Source organism: Equus asinus, chromosome 3 (genome assembly GCF_041296235.1).
Source record: "Equus asinus isolate D_3611 breed Donkey chromosome 3, EquAss-T2T_v2, whole genome shotgun sequence".
In the NCBI taxonomy this organism is placed as follows: domain Eukaryota; kingdom Metazoa; phylum Chordata; class Mammalia; order Perissodactyla; family Equidae; genus Equus; species Equus asinus.
The window spans coordinates 108,271,551-108,287,754 of NC_091792.1; the positions used below are offsets into that span (position 1 = coordinate 108,271,551).

Here is a 16,204-nt window from a genome sequence, read left to right on the forward strand (position 1 = left end):
AGAAATTGGAACCATCATACGTTGCTGGCAGGAATGGGAAATGGTGAGACTATGTTGCAAAACAGTATGCCATATCCTTGTAGATCAAATATAGTTACAATATGACCAAATAATTCCATTTCTAGGTATAAATGGAAGAGAAAGGAAAATATGTCCGTGAAAACATTTTACATGAATGTTAATAAACAATACTATTCATAAAAGCCAAAAATTAGGAAGAAACCAAATGTTGATCAACTAACGGATGAATAAAGAAAAAGTGGTGTATCCATACTATGGAATATAATTTGGCAATAAAAAGGAACGAAGCCCTGATACGTGTTACAACATGGATGAACCTTTAAAATATGATGCTAAGTGAAAGAGGTCACTCACAGAAGACCACATGTTGCATGAGTCCACCTACAGTAAATGCTCAGGATAGGCACACCTGTAGAAAGAGAAGCTAGATTAATACTTGGCTAGGGCTTGAGACATTCAAATATTAGAGAGTCGCATCTAAAGGGCAAGCGTTTTTGGGGGGGAGTGATGAAAATGTTCTTAAATTGATTATCATGGTGGTTGCACAATTCTGCAAACATACTATGAACTATTGAATTAGACACTTTAAATTCGGCAATTGTATGGTATGTGAATTACATATCAACAAAGTTTGTATAAAAAATAACAAAACAAAAAAAATGCAAAGTCCCCTTAACCATCATATCCAAGAAATTCTGATTCACTGTGTAATAGCTTTATCTCGATGTCAGGAGTGAAGAAGACTAAAGACAACCCTGCCTCTCAATTGCCATTGTTCTTGTTACTATTCTAAGATATATTCTATAACACAAGTGACTTGCACATGCAAGATCACTGACTAATAGCTGAATGATAGTACTTATAATCATAATACAGATAGTAAGCACATTTGTATAAACTAGAGGTCACCAGGTCACCTATCTTTTACTTTTTCCACTTGCCGTAAAAATGCTCTGTTTATATAATCTATTTTCTTTGAGGTATAGGAGTTATATTTTAACTTCCTGACTGATCTCTCCTTGGATATGAGCATGACCAACGGAAAAAAGGAACAACAATTGAAAAGAAGCATTGCTTTCCACCAGGATGTCTATGGAATGGATTTCAGTTCTGCTGCTGCTACAGCTGAGTTGTTACTTTAGCCCCGGGAGTGCAGGAAAGGTGCTGGTGTGGCCCACAGAATACAGCCATTGGATCAATATGAAGACAATCCTGGATGAACTTGTCCAGAGAGGTCATGAAGTGAGTGTTCTGACATCTTCAGCTTTCATTCTCGTTGATCCCAACAAACCATCTGCTATTAAATTTGGGATTTATCCTACAACTTTAACTAAAGAAGATTTTGAGGTTTTGATAATGCGACTGATCAATAAATGGACATATGATCTGCCAAAAGTAACATTTTGGACATTTTTTTCACTTTTGCAAGAAATCTTTGAGGAAAGTTCTGATTGTCTGGAAAATATGTGCAAAGATGTCATTTTCAACAGAAAACATAACAAAACTACAAGAATCAAGGTTTGATCTCATTCTCGCAGATGCCATTGGACCCTCTGGTGAGCTGCTGGCTGAGCTACTGAAAATACGTTTGGTGTGCAGTCTCTGCTTCTCTCCAGGACATAAAATTGAAAAGTATAGTGGAGGACTTCCACTCCCACCGCCCTATGTACCTGCTGTTATGTCAGAATTAAGTGATCAAATGACATTCATAGAGAGGGTAAAAAATATGATATATGTGCTTTATTTTGACTTTAAGTTCCAAACATTTAATGACAAGAAGTGGGATCAATTTTACAGTGAAGTACTAGCTAAGCCATGTTTTTAGTTGGTAGCTTGCAGTCCTAACTTTCCTAGCGCCTTGTAAGGTGAGTTTGTATAAATATGAACTGTTTTATAAGTGAAACGGTGAAATTAAAATACTAAATCATCTCCCAATTTCACAAATATTATGGAAATGCTTAAATTACAGCATCAGTTAGAACTGCCTTGTCCATTACTAGTACAGGACACTCTAGGAAGGCAAAAATCACAAACTGAAGCAGCGAAGAGTTCTTTAAGCAATCATATATCCATTACTCTTTATTTGTTTGTTTTTAATAGGCTTTATTTCATAGAGGAGTTTTAGGTCCACAGCAATATTGAGTAGAGATTTACCGCTAATGCCCTGCCCCTCCTATGCGTTGTTTCCCCTAATATCGACATCCCCTACCAAAGAAGTACATTTGTTACAATTGATGAAACCATATTGACACATCATTATCATCCAAAGTCTGTATTTTATATTGGAGTTCTCTCTTGATGATGTACATTCTGAGTTTAGACAAAGCTGTGATGTCATGCATCCACCATTATAGTATCAAAGGGAGTAATTTCATTGCCCTAAAGATCCTCTGTACTCTGCCTATTCATCCTATACATCAATTCTTCTGTAATATTTTTCATCCTCAATAAAAGGCATCATAAATTTCACTAAATTCCTCCATCCAGGTGGACACTGAGAGCAGAGGAGATTACATTTATTAGGGTTATGTAGATTGAGGAATTACATAGGCGTAGCGCAACCATCTATGGAGCACTGAGGAAGGTCTTTCCCCTTGTATAGTTCAGATTCATTTAAAAATACACTATTTTGCCATAATACCTGAAATATTCCTTCACAATTGAAAGATATAATGGCTCCATGACAGACAGAAAAATCTATAATTTGAATTTCTAATGACTACACATTCCTCCACTAAGTACTTACAAATCATCTGTCTTAAAGGCCAAAAGTCTTGTTGAAGGGTGAACACACACATTATTAGTCTATATTTTTAAAAACAGTGATTCTCCATTAAAGATAAAATGAGCCAAAATTAAGGGTTAGCACATCTATTTCCATATGCTATGAAAACTTTGCAGCTTTTTTTGGTAAATATATTTATTTAAATGAAAATATTATTAAGTTCTTAATATAAACCAAGTGTAGGAGTAGCCAAACTCTCAAAAACCTCACAGTTTGCTTGGAATCTAGGATCAAGGGAACAGCTTGCTAAGTTGTAGAAATTGGAATGAGCACTCTAGGGAAAGGTGTTTCCACGGGCATGGTAGGGTTAACTGACTGAGCAGCTGAAATCATTGTTTGCGTTTGCATTTGTTACTTTTGCAGATTTACAGAGTAAATAAATGTATGCTTAATTCTTCAATGGCTCATGTTTAATAATTGTTTATGATTTTGAAAGAACTGATGTGATGTTAGAGATGAAAGTCTCTTATACTTTGTCATATATATATAAAACATGTATAAATATACACACACATACATATGTATATAGATTTATATTTTCACACCACAGACAGTTTTAATCACCAATGGCTGCATTATTCCAAGCTCCTTTCAGAAAATCACCTGGTATATTCACATTACAGTGTTCTCATTTCCTCTACCTGTTTGCTTTTTTCCCTTCAGGAAGACCCACTTCATTATCTGAGCTAATGAGTAAAGCTGAAATGTGGCTTACTCGAATCTATTGGGATTTTGAATTTCCTCGCCCACTCTTACCACATTTTGAATTTGTTGGAGGACTCCATTTCAAACCTGCCAAACCTCTGCCTAAGGTAACCTATTCCTGTTTGTTTTGCCTAGTTTACTTGGCATTTCCAGTAGGAAAATATCTGTGTTCTTTATTTAGACTGTTGATCACAATGAGAGAGATATGGGAAGATGGGTAAAGTGACCCGTCAATTACAAACTTAAATATTTCAATGCCCTTGCAATTATCCGAATTTCATTGTCATACAGACTAAAGTACTATACTTTGAAGACTTTTGGAATGGGGCCAGTTAAATTAAGTCCTTATTATTCAACATATAAGAAAGTATCCATCATTCATTCAAAAAATATTCATAGGATAGTCCAAGGATAGTGTTGGATATGCAGAGAAACAGTGCAGAAATGATCTCCACAAATACACATATAACATTCAACTTGGAATGGTAGAATAGCAACAAGTAACAAAAATTGCATGAAAAGTATTATAATAAGGAAAGACTACAAGCTAGAGAACATCCTGCAGGACCTCAGAGTCATTGATAATTAAGGGGGACCTGAAGGATGTGCAGTAATAAGAGGAAGGGCTGGGGAGAGAGACAGACACAAAGTTAAGCAAGTAGAGTAATAACAAGTTGCCAAGAATTCTAGGTTTAGTCTAGTGGGAAGAGGCTGAGTAAAGAAGCAGATGATGCTGGAGAAGTAAGTTAGAGAAAAATAATTATAAGGATGTTGAAGCATCTAGTAAGTGCATGAGGGAGCCAATGAAAAGGAGAAAAGGGAGAAATATGATCAGATTTCCTTTTTAAAAAGTTCTCAATTGCAGTCACTGTCTTGGGCTGCAGAGGGAAAAGAGTGGAAAGGGGGATCATTTAGGAGGTTGTTGCAAGAGTTTCGACAACATATGATGGAAAACTAGACATTAAAGATATGACTACACTTATAATTATATCAACCTCCTATTTCTATTCAGTGGAAAAAATTACTTAATACGTATAAAATGCTTAAAATGTCTCTGGCATATTGTTGGTGATACAGATGTAATAGTAAGCGTTGTTTTTATCATTATTTTTGTTACTATCATAGATATTATTAATACTTAGTATGTGTCAGCTTATTTTGATGTGATTTCTCATCTCATAAGAACTGTTTGCTGGTGGATTCAAGACTGTATTTTCCAGCAAAGTCATAGAGAACAGATATCCTGTGCAGTACTTAAAAGTAAATGTATAATCTGGCAATCAGATGAGCAAATGGGAATGCTAAATATTTTCTGAGGGTGGAGGCTCTTCATCAGTATTCTAGCATTCAGGGAAGACTGTTCCTCAACAATACGAATGTGCACCCCAGCAATATCTGCAGTGAAACCCAACACTTACTTGCCTTCACTACAGAATTTAAACAACTCCTCATTTGAGACCCAGTGTTTAACATCCAAAGCATAAAAGAAATTTGCTTATTAGAGCACGTGTGTTCTGCCACACATCAATCCTGTATGAAATCTCAGTAAAGAGCCCTCAGGGAACATGGTTCTCAACATCATAGCTGCCTGTCACAAAAATCAAAGAAAGAATGTACACTGCATATATATTGAGGACCACAAATTCTGCATACTTAATAAAAACCACATAATTTCTACCACTTGGATTGGAAAATTGCCCATAGCTTAAAATTATAAATAGTATAAAATTAAAAATAATTCTGTTAGCATATAGGAGGATATTTCTTACGAGAGAAAGAAAGAATCTATATGTTTTAAACTGACATCATACCTTTGAGACATAAATAGAAAGCAAGCATTCTTTAATGAATTATTAAATGATCCACTAAGAGATCTTTTTTTGTCTACCACTTGATTTGAAGCACCATAAAAATTACATCTTAGTCAAGGGTTAATATCTCCTTTGACTGCAAATTGTTTAGGCTCATGAAAACATTCACAAGGGTAAAGGGTGAGGTAAGATAAGTTAAAGTTCTATTCAATCTAAATCTATTCTTGAAAGACGTCCTCCTTCACATTCAGGGAAAATGGCAATGTCAGTAGGAGTGAAAAAAGAGGAGAAGGAGAAGAATGAATAGCAGCATAATCATAATAATTGGTAATAGCAGCTGTTGTTACTAAGTTGCAGAAACAAGATTTGAAATCAAATCAATGACTGTGAAGACTGTCCTTATTGTTTATAACAGAACGTAAATTGTTCCCCCAAACTACTTGCTTTCCATTAGCTATTAGAATCACAGGTAATTTCTGTATTTTCCTTTTAAGAAATTTCATTGGACAAATTGCAACAAAATTCTTACAAAAGCTTATAGTCTTTGACCTCATAGTATACTCATATGAAATTATACAGAGACAAATAATCAAGATATGCAAAAATGCATAAAACTTTCACACGAAGAATATACCCGGATAAAGAGTAGGGGTGAATGTTACTTCCTTTTCGATTATTTTTCACATTTTTCCAAATGTTCTTTCAATGAGTATGTGTTATTTTTGTAAGGACGTCACAGAATGAAGACAACCTGTCCAACTGAGTGATTAAGCTATAAAGAAGTTTTATTACTGTAGTAGTCTAGGGATCCATCTTCCACAGCATGGTTGAAGGAGGCTATTGGCAGAGTGCTAATGAGGCAAAACATTGAACAGAGGTAACCATTAGTGGTGCTAAAGGTTACTGGACTTGCACAGATTACCAGGATGCACAATGTGAGTCATAAGAAAGTACAGTGACCTTCATATGAAACTAATGTCATCAGAGTGGAATTATACTTTAGGAGAATTCTCTGGACAACGTAGAGTCTGTAAGATAAAAGTTTGGAAATTTATTCCTTTTTTCTTTATTCTGTAAAACACAGCTTTGAAAAGAAGCTTACAATAATTAGGATGAGATAGTATACTTTTTATATTGGAAGGATTAAGTCATTAATTTTCAGAGAGAAAGGAACAAATAATGAAGTTAAAACAGAAGGACCAAAAAAAAGTTGAATGTGCAGTTTTGGTGAGATATTCAGGAAACTTGTGGCTCCTCTGCATTTGTTTTTTTGGTAAGAGAGTACACTGAGCAATGAGAAATTACTCTAGTACAGAAAGTAATAATTTTTTAAATTGTCAAATATCTGGGACTACAAATCAGAATAATTCTAAAACAATTTCAGGTAAATACAGATTCACCAGAAACTTTGTATAGTTTGACCTGAGCTCCTAAAGGAGGTGATCGGCTCTCTGCTGCAGGACGCCTGCTGTACCTCTCCCTCTGTGGGGCAGCTGCTCCCTGGGGTACTCAGGGAGGCGATGATGAAGGCCCCTCACAGCCAGTTACACCTAGCACATTCCACTAGGACATCCCCTTTACAATATGATTTCAGGGCAAAAGGTGTCATACATAAACAAGTCAGAAATGTCTTGTATACAAGTATATTTCTGGATTATAAGTGGGAATCATAGGGCTAGTTCATGGAAATCCCAAATACTAATACCAGACTCATGAATAACAGTGATTCTTAACCTCCAGCCTTTGAAGAGTGATTTAGGAAAACAGCTTGGGAAATACTGATTCAGTTTAAGTTAGATATAATGTATTATATAGCTGAGTGAAAAAAGATATAAAGTCATCCCAGTCATAAAAAACTTCTTCTTAGTGCTCATAGAGAAATAAAATGCTAATGACTAAACAAAAATAATTCTCCAGAACCTGCCTGGAATAAAAACAAATGTTTTAGTAGAACTACGACAGTAAAGAATTCAAGGTGAGTTAAGACCCTGCTGTCTGGTATCCCTTCAGAAATCTTTGGCTGCAATTAATAACGTTGTAAGTAAAGAATATAGATGTAATATTGTTTACCATGTGCTGGTTCTATTTCATATCTTGCTTACATATACACACAGACACACAGAGACACAAACACACTTTTACACAAATATACATAATAAAAGAAATCAATCTCATATCAACTGGATACTACCAAAGGAAATGAGGGATTAGGTCTGTTATAAACAGCCACTGATGAAAAAGAAATGGAGGGTCCTCAAAATATTAAAAATAAATTGCCACTTGGTCCAACAATTCTACTTACAGGTATATATCCAAAAGAATTGAAATTAAAATCATTATAAGATAGTTGCACACCTATCTTCATAGTAGCACTATTCACAAGAGCCAAAAGGTGGAAGCAACCCAGTGTGTATAGATGGATGAATCAATAAGCAAAATGTGGTTTATATATACAATGGAATGTTACTCAACCTTAAAATAGAAGGAAATTCTAACACATTCTACAACATAATGAAACCTGAAGACATTATGCTAAGTAAAATGAGCCACTCACAAAAAGACAAATATTGTTTGATTCCAGTTATATGAGGTATCTAGATGAGACAAATTCGTAGAAACAGAAAGTAGAATGATGGTTGCCAGGACAGGTGAAGTGGAAAATGGAGAATTATTGTATAATATATCTAGTTCCAATTTTGCAAGATGAAAAAGTTCTGGAGATTGGTGACCCAGCAAAGTGAACTTACTTAATGCTACTGAACTGTATACTTAAGAATGGTTAAGATGGTAAATTTTATGTTATTAATATTTTACCACGATTTAAAAAAGAATCCACTGCTCTAATAATTCCTGATAGATGATTTTCTCTTCTTAGTTGTTTCTAGCAATCCTTTCAATTGCGTTTGCTATGTTGTTGCTCTTTAATGATGGAACAAATCTTTCTACATAAGAAATGGAAGAGTTTGTCCAGAGTTCCGGAGAAAATGGTATTGTGGTTCTTACTCTGGCGTCAATAGTCAGTCACATGACAGAAGAAAGAGCCAATGTGATTGCATCAGCCCTTGCCAGAGTCCTCAAAAGGTTAGATAAAGCACCTTATAGTGGAGGACTTCTTAAGAGTCTGTCAAATTTTGTAAAGGGCCTGATTGCAGAAATTTCCTCTATGAAAGGTAAACTATTACGTTAGCTCCAATTTACTTTAGGTGTCAGTTTAAAACAAAATATGCACTGCAGGAGCTAGAGTGGTACAGAGGGTGTTCAAACTGATAATAACTTTGGCATTAACATTGTGATCAGAAATAAAGATATTTAAGAGGTGCAGTGTGAAGTTTTGGTATTATAATGGTATTGTGGGCACATACAGATATCACCGAATTCTGCCCTGTCCTTTGCTCCTTTTCCTTGCAGGATTCCTGAGAGCACTGTACACACTACAGATGTTCTCAGAAAACAGTTAACTTTTAAAAGTAACATTAAGAAGGAATTGATAATAGTCTGAAAGGAATGATGCAGTTTAGGCTTGTCAGGTAATCCAGGCCTCTTTTTCTTCCCTTGAAGTTTGGAATAAGCCTATTCAACGTGCTTTTCAGGGTCCTATTCAGAGAAAGGATGGCCAGGGCTCAACAAGCTGCATCCTGGCAGCTATCCAACCACAATGATTTAGAGAAAGAAAAAAACTGACCTGAAAAGAAAGGAGAAAACCCTGCCTTTGTGAACTGAACCTGCTCAAATCGCAAGCAGGAAGACAGAAGAGGGTGGAGGTGGGTCCACCCCTTATGGTGACCCTGTGCTTTATAAAATGTGACCCTGCAAGGACTCTGCTCTAATTCATCAGATAACAACTCCTCCAGATTGAAGAAGAAGGAAATACAAAAATAGTCAGCCAGAAGTAAGCCTAGCATAAAAAATTTTCAGATGTCCCTTCTCCATAAAATACGGTAGTTAATTATTTCTAATATATAGAACATACCTGCAGTCTCTGTGTATTGTGAACTACTTTTTAGTTTCCTAACTGATATGTCTTTCTCCTTAACACCTATGCTAATTTGCTGGAAACCTGAAGTTACTTTGACACACACATAGCAAATAAAATTTAACCACTTGTAAATTAAAGTCTAGCTTATGAGGATGGCTTGGGAATTCCAAAATCTGCACTAATTCTGGTACTACGCTTAGAAGAGGCTTGGCTTTAGGAAATCATATCAATGAAAGCTGGCAATGCATTGTATCACATCATTGACGTGTTTAACAGTCAATTGAATAAACTTTAGCATCATCCTGATATTCAATCGTTTTCAATGGCTATACTATTATTTATGAAGTGCCAATGGGCTCTTCTTTTCTACATTTAAAGAATTTTCAAACCTAGCCTTAGTGATAATACTGGGTTTATGTAAAAAAGTTACCACTTGAAATGTTTTCTTGGAAGTAGTGATTGATAATTAGTAATCTAAAAGAAGCCAAGCATACTTTTTAAGCAGAAATTATTTACAAGTATTAATAAATTGTCAAGTATCAGAATTATATAATTCTCTCAAATAGCTGATTGCACTGAGTTTTAAATCAAAAAATGTTGAAGTAATAACTTATGAAACAAGAGGATGTATCTAACCCACTTCCTATATCAATGAGGAAGAAATGTTAATAATAAATCTGGAAGATGAGAGCTAGCATAATAAATAGTTAAAACAAAACAAATATGCAGATCATTAGTAATTTGCTTCTGTTTTTTGCACTAGAATTTTAATGACTACCTAAAAATTTGTACGTGCTTAAATTAGTCACTGATAATCTCGTTGTGTAACCCTTAAGTGTGAAACAACATAATTACATTCATATCTGATTAATATAAAAATAAATACACGTAATATGAGTATTCCTATTATATCCTGTTATCATTATCTAACATCTCTTGTCTTCATTACCTCATCTGTCATATGGAAGGGGTTTAAGAAGATGACTCATCGGTTTAGATTCGGACATGCTGTATCTTAGAAGTTGACTCCTGGAATAAGGTATTTTCTTTAACAAGTTAGATCCAGACTGGATGGCAAGGAACCAGCTACCTTAAGGCCAAATACTCGGCTCTATAAGTGGATCCCCCAGAATGACCTTCTTGGTAAGATTCCAGAAAAAAAAAAAAAACACTGAAATGAGACAAACAGCCAACTGGAGTGATAATAGTTCACCAGGAAAGAAATTTATTGAATATTTACTACTGGAAACCTCAAAAGTAAAACTTAACGGCCTTATATTTATTTCCCAGTCTTAGGAAAATAGGATAAGATATAACAGTTGGCATTTTACTATACGCAGTCACATTCCTTATGGCCAGAATGAAAATACCTTTATTTTAGGTGTAATTACCTCTTACAGAGCATTTGTCGACACCTTTCTGGGTTGTCACTCTGTCTCCTAATTTCTCCCCTTGCACCAATCCTTTGCCCCACTGTGGGGATATATCAGGTGCCACTGTCAAATACAGCTATTCTTTTATTACCAGTGAGTTTATGTTTTCTATAGGGAAAAAATCTACATCTTTTTCAAGAAGTAATAATACGTTTCATGATAAAGTATACTCTTTCCTTCCTCTGATTCCTGTGCCACCACCACAATGCTTCCTGCTGCCTTGACACACTTCTTAGCAGATTCAGTGACTTCACTGTTTCATTAAGAGAATATATTCTAACATGCTCCTCCCACCTTCTTTTGCACATACTCTTCTTTTAATCCAGAATATTGTCTTTCAACTTTTCCAGCTGGCAACTTGTATTTATCTTTCAAGTCACAAGAAATGCTTCAATCTTCTACGTAGCCTTCACTTACCTCTCCAGCATATATAGATGCTTCTTCCTTTGATCTCTGAAAGACATTATTTTGCACTTTCATGTGTATACTAATCTCTTATCTAAATACATTGCCTTTTCAATGTCTTATATTGCCCTCCTGTCACTTTATTCTAAGACTTATAATTAATAATTTGCTGAAATTCACCCAATCCCAGGTCATCCAAAAGCCAAAGCCTTTATAACTCATGCTGGAACCAATGGCATCTATGAGGCGATCTACTGTGGGATTCCTATGGTAGGCATTCCTTTGTTTGCGGATCAACCTGATAACATTGTTTGCATGAAGGCAAAGGGAGCAGCTGTTAGACTGCACTTGAACACAATGTCAAGTATAGATTTGCTCAGTGCATTGAAGACAGTCACTAATGATCCTTCATGAGTATCACAATTTTTTTCAATAGACAATATTTACAAATAGGTTCTCTTGTTAAGGGTGAGTAGGATTTTCATCCCACTTTTAAGAAGCTAATTTTGAAATTATTGACATGATTTAACCATTCTTAAATCTACTTTTATTTTCAACCACACGTGTATTTCAAAGTTGCGTTTTTACCCTATTCATTTAATGGGCAACCAACTAATGCAACAATTTTCTACACACAAAAAAATGTAAATTTCTACAGGTAATTTAAAAGGAGACACTTTTAAAAGTGATATAATCCATGGAAGGACAGAAAGATGAGCTGGAAGAAATATGATAATTTATATCAATTCAGTACCTAAAATTTCTGAAATTATAAATCTCTTTTTTGCTCAAAAATTGATTTCTCATTACTTTAACATATTTTATAATTAAATACAATTTCCATACCAAAAAATTTACCTAAGTGTAAAATTCAAAAATATGTAGTATGTTTACAGAGCTGTGAAAGTCACCATAATATAAGTTTAGGACAGTTTTGTCACCACAAAAAGAAATCTGACCTGCCTTAGAAGTCATTTCTCATTCCCCCTCCCCAAAGCACCGTTAGTCAACTTTCTGTCTCTATGGATTATTTCCTCTGGAAATGAGATCATACAATGCATGGTCTTTTGCAAAGGGCTTCTTTCACATCAGCTAATATTTTTGAGTTTCTTCCCTGTTGTAACTTTGTATTGCTGAGTAATATTCTATGTTACGAATATAGCTCATTTTACTTATCCATTTATCAGTTCTTGGGCGTTTTGGTTATTTCCATATTTGGCTGTTATGAATATCACTATTATGTTTTTGTGTGAACACACATTTTCATTTGTTTTGAGTAGTTTCTACAAGTGGATTCTGGGTCATACGGCAACTTTATGATGAACTATCAACCTGATGTCCAAAGAGGCTGCACCATTATACACTCCCACCAGCAGTGTATGAGGGTTCAAGTCTCCACATCATTGTGAATACTTGTTATTATCAGCCCTTTTTATTATAGCCATCCTAATGGATGTGAAGTGGTCTCTCTTTGTCTACCCTTGAAAGCAAAGATGTTGAGCATCTTTTCTTGTGCTTCTTGGCCATTCATCGATGTAACTTGTAGAAATGCCTATTTCATTCCTTTGCCAATTTTTTAATTGGGTTATTTGTCTTCCATCATTGGATTGTAAGAATTCTTTATACCATATGAAGGTACTGAACTTATCAGATATTTTATTTGAAAATATTTTCTTCTAATCTGGGTGGTAGATATTTTACTCTCTAACTGGTGTCTTTCAGAGCAGAAAACTTTTTAATTTTGATAAAGTAAATCTTTAACAATTAAATCTTTCCATACTCCAAAGGATAATAATTCTGTTCAATTTGTAATGCCTAGTATGGCAACTATCAATTCAGGATTTGTTACTACTATCAGCATTATTATTATATTAGAAGGGTATCACATAAGAATACTTTAAACATATATTATCAAGAAGAAAACAGTAGTACAATTAACTTTAGAAAGACTTTTAAAGGGGCTGGCCTGGTGAAGTAGTAGTTAAGTTTGCATGCTCCACTTCCACAGCCCAGAGTTCGCAGGTTTGGATGCCAGGTGCAGAGTTAGTACCATTCATCAAGCCATGCTGTGGTGGCATCCCACATAAATTAGAGGAAGATTGGCACAGACGTTGGCTCAGCAGCAATCTTCCTCAAGAAAAAAGAGGTATATTGGCAACAGATGTTAGCTCAGAGCCAATCTTCCTCACCAAAAATAAATACTTTTAAAAAGGCAAGAAAACATAGAAAAAGAAACATAAAACAGGCTGGACAAATAGAAAAGAAAATACAGGATTATGTAGTAGATGCAAATGTAAACATATCAGTACTTACAGTTAATCTAAACAGATTAAATCATTTAAACACAAAGATTGTCAGACTAGATTTCAAAAACTAACTATATATATGTACTGTTTACAAGACATGCTTACGTAGAAGTATACAAGAAGATTGGAAGCACAAAGGAAGGAAAAGATCTATTTCAGCAGTAACCAAAGAGAGATGTTGTACCTATACCAACATCGGACACAGAAGACCAGAAGTAACATTGAAAATAAAGAGAAATACTTCACAATGCCAAATTGGTTAATCTTCCAAAGCAATGCAAACTATTAATTGGTAATATCTACAAGTAAATCCTCCAATTAAACAAAGTAAAAGTAGACAAGAAGAATAATCAAAATACACAAATCTATAGTGGATGGCATGACTCAATATTTAGAAAACCTCAAAGAGTCCACCAAAAAACTATTATAAATACAATTAACTAATACAGTAAAGTTGCAGCGAACAAAATAAACAAACAAAAGTCAGTTGCATTTCCATAAAAATGCAGCAGAGAGAGAAATTGAGACTACAATTCCATTTACAATCACAAAAAAAAAAAAAAACAACCTAGGAATAAATTTAGCCAAAGAGGTGAAAGATCTGAACACTGAAAACTATAAGGCATTATTGAAATAAATTGAAGAAGACATAAAGAAATGGAAAGATATTCCATACTCATGGATAGGAAGAATAAACATAGTTAAAGTGTCCATATTGCCTAACGCAATCTGCAGACTCCACGCAATTCCAATTAGAAGCCCAATGGCATTCTTCATGGAAATGCAGCAAAGATTCCTAAAATTTATATGGAACAACAAAAGACCCCAATTTTCCAAAGCAATCCTGAGGAAAAAGAACAAAGCTGGAGATATCACACTCCCTGACTTCAAAGTATACTACAAAGCTATAGCAAAAAAAACCCAGCATGATACAGGCAGTTAAACAGACCCACAAGTCAGTGTAACAGAATTTAAGGGCAGAAATAAACCCACACATCTATGGATAGTTAATTTTCCACAAAGGAGCCAAGAATATACAATGGAGAAAGGAAAGTCTCTTCAATAAATGGTATTGGGAAAACTGGACAGCCACATGCAAAAGATAGTAGATCATTATCTTAACGGTATACAAAAAAATTAACTCAAAATGGATTAAAGACTTTAATGCAAGACTGAAAATCATAAAAGTCATAGAAGGAAACATAGGAAGTATGTTCTTTGACATCTGTCTTAGCGGTATCTTTTTGAATACCGTGTCTCACCCATCAAGGTAAAAAAATTAAAAAATAAATGAAATGGACTACATCATATGAAAAACTTCTGCATGGGAAATAAAACCATCAACAAAATGAAAAGACAACCCAGCAACTAGGAAAAAATACTTGAAAATCATATGTCCGATAAGGGGTTAAGTTCCAAAATATACAAAGAACACATACTACTCAACAACAAACAAACAAACTGATCAAAAAGTGGGCAGAGGATATGACTAGACATTTTTCCAAAGAAGATATGTAGATTGCCAACAGGCAAATGAAAGGATGTTCAACATCACTAATTATTAGGGAATGTAAATCAAAACTACAAGAAGGTAACTCACCTCCTACTCATCATAATGGCTGTTACTAAAAAGATGAGGAATAACAAGTATTGGAGAGTGTGTAGAGAAAAGGGAAACCTCATGCACTGCTAGGAATGCAAAGCAGTGCAGTCACTATGGAAAACAGTATGGAGACATCAAAAAAATAAAAATAGTGCTACCATATGATTCAGCTATTCCACTTCTGAGTATTTATCCAAAAAACATGAAAATAATAATTTAAAAAGATGTTCACTCCTATGTTCATTGTAGCATTATTGACCAAAGCAAAGACTTAGGAGCAATCTAACTGCCCATCAATAGATGAATGGATAAAGAAGATGTGATATACTTTTACAATGGAATGCTACTCAACAATACAAAACACAAAATTCTGTCATTTGTGACAAAATGCATGGACCTTGTGGGTATTATGAGAAGTGAATTAAATCAGACCGAAAGTCAAATATCCTGTGATCACACTCACGAGTGGAAGATAAAAACAACAACAAAAAAACCACATAGACATAGAGATTAGATTGGTACTTACCAGAGGGGAAAGGCAAGGGAGGAAGACTAAAGGGGTCATAGGGCAGATGTGTTCAGTAACAAATGGTTATTAGGCTTTGAGTGGTGAACAAGATGTAGTCTACGTAGAAATCAAAATATAGTGGCATACACCTGAAATTTATATAATGTTAAACCAATGTTACTTCAATAAAAAATTAATAAATAAGTAAATAAATGCAAATGGGAGCTTTCACTTACCAGAAAAAAATCCTTTGAACCATCATCCAGGAAATTCTGTGTCAGCTATAAAACCACTTTATCTCTGTTTCTCCAGTCAGAGACTACAGATACAATCACCTCTCACTTCATATAGTTGTTACACTCATCTGTAATATATTACATAACACAGTGTCTTGTATATGCAAGGTCATCAAGTTTTAGCTGGATTATAGCACTTGTAGACATTAAACATATTTGTATAGAAACAAAGTCATTTACTTTTTGTTCTTTTGACTTGCTGTAATAGCGCTCTGACTGTTCACATAATGTATTTACTTTGTCAGGTAGGAGTTATATTTTAACTTCCTCATTGATTCTTCCTCAGATAGAAGCATGACCAATGGCAAAAGGAAACAGCAATTTGAAAAGAAGCATTGCATTCCACCAGGATGGC

General features: G+C 34.7%; 1 pseudogene; it reads left to right on the forward strand.

The window, feature by feature from the left end:
• The first annotated feature begins 528 nt into the window (after positions 1-528).
• LOC139044987 (UDP-glucuronosyltransferase 2B31-like) lies at positions 529-8,706 on the forward strand (annotated as a pseudogene).
• Positions 8,707-16,204: the final 7,498 nt, after the last annotated feature.